This window comes from Salmo salar, chromosome 06 (genome assembly GCF_965601325.2).
Source record: "Salmo salar chromosome 06, fSalSal1, whole genome shotgun sequence".
In the NCBI taxonomy this organism is placed as follows: Eukaryota; Metazoa; Chordata; class Actinopteri; order Salmoniformes; family Salmonidae; genus Salmo; species Salmo salar.
In genome coordinates this window covers 92,402,694-92,404,471 of record NC_138296.1, presented here as the reverse complement: position 1 = coordinate 92,404,471, position 1,778 = coordinate 92,402,694, and the positions used below count along the sequence as shown (strand labels likewise).

Sequence of the window (1,778 nt, the reverse complement as noted above, 5' to 3'; positions counted from 1 at the left end):
ATTCCATGTGCAACTCTGTGTTGTTTGTGTCTCACTGCTTTGTTTTATCTTTGCCAGGTCGCAGTTGTAAATGAGAACTTGTTCTCACCTAGCCTACTTGGTTAAATAAAGATGAAAAAAAAATATCAATGTGCAAACTCCACCCTCCAGCACACCAGTGTACACCAGCTGAATGAAATCCAGAGCACCTAATCCAATTGGGAAATTGAACCAATTGAAATGAAGTTCATTGGCTAACAGCTGTACATAATTAGCCATCCAGGATAGAAGGGTCTGGGGTTCCTTTATGAGGTGCAACCAAAACAGCTGTTTGACATAGCAACAGGGATATTCGGTCAAGGTGTCTCTCAGCATTTGTTCTTAATACCGTTGTGGTTTTGATCACTAAAATGGCTGTGACTTTTGGACTCTCGTTGAGGTTAGTTTTTCAATGTAGTCATCTGGTTGGTTTACCTTGTCTTAAAGTTTTCACTGGTTACTTGTGTTTAACTGTCTGAATGTTTTGTAGTGTTTCTTGGATTTTCTGCCTGCTAATTGGAGGGATAACTTGTTTTACACTTAAAGGTGTGTTTTCGTTTACACTACTTCAGTTCAAATCAGTCTAGTTCCGATAGCTTAAGGCTGGCATTTTACCAAAATGTTTATTTTGTTTTCTAGGTAATTCTAATGGGCATCATGCCTACTCTGGACCTGAACCAACTGGATCCTATGCCAAAGCAAGTGTGGTGCCTAGTCCAAATGCTAAAGCTACTGGCCACAATGCCACGTCAGCAGAAGCTACTGGCCACAATGCCACGTCAGCAGAAGCTATTGGCAACAATGCCACGTCAGCAGAAGCTACTGGCCACAATGCCCCGTCAGCAGAAGCTACTGGCCACAATGCCCCGTCAGCAGAAGCTACTGGCCACAATGCCCCGTCAGCAGAAGCTACTGGCCACAATGCCCCGTCAGCAGAAGCTACTGGCCACAATGCCCCGTCAGCAGAAGCTACTGGCCACAATGCCCCGTCAGCAGAAGCTACTGGCCACAATGCCCCGTCAGCAGAAGCTACTGGCCACAATGCCCCGTCAGCAGAAGCTACTGGCCACAATGCCCCGTCAGCAGAAGCTACTGGCCCCAAGGCGCACGTCAGCAGAAGCGTCCGGCCCCGGCGCCTCAGCAGAAGCGTCCGGCCCCGGCGCCTCAGCAGACGCGTCCGGCCCCGGCGCCTCAGCAGAAGCGTCCGGCCCGGGCGCCTCAGCAATAGCGTCCGGCCCGGGCGCCTCAGCAATAGCGTCCGGCCCCGGCGCCTCAGCAATAGCGTCCGGCGCCTCAGCAGAAGCGTCCGGCCCCGGCGCCTCAGCAGAAGCGTCAAGCCTTGAACAGACGGCCCGACCACTCAACTAGGGAGATCATATTTTGGTTTGCCCAACTCCTTAATCGTCGTTCCCCTGTTACTGTGCCTCCCTTAGAAGAAAAGGTAACTGAGGTGGAGAAATGTGCCAACTAATGCTCTTGTTTGAAATGAGGATCTCCTTCACTTGTCCAGCGTCATGCAAATTGTTTACAGGGGTGGACGCTACAATGGTATAAATGGTTTTTATAACCATACGACTAAAATTGACTTCTGACTTGCCAATATTGCTGACACACTTTTAGGTTCTATGGTTATGCTTTTGATTTAGCCTGGTGTTCCTGCTACTCTTCCATGATATGCTCAATAAACAATTTGACTTTCAATATACCTTGTCCTTAAAATATAATATTCTCTTCTGCCTGCCATGTGCTTGCTGTTTGGG

At 48.7% G+C, this 1,778-nt stretch overlaps 1 long non-coding RNA gene across 1 annotated transcript; it reads left to right on the top strand.

Moving 5' to 3' along the window:
- The first annotated feature begins 292 nt into the window (after window positions 1-292).
- On the top strand, window positions 293-1,118 carry LOC106600006 (uncharacterized). The gene is made up of 3 exons (XR_001327652.3): window positions 293-418; window positions 509-564; window positions 658-1,118. It is a non-coding gene; the product is annotated as an uncharacterized LOC106600006 (long non-coding RNA).
- The last annotated feature ends 660 nt before the right edge of the window (window positions 1,119-1,778 follow it).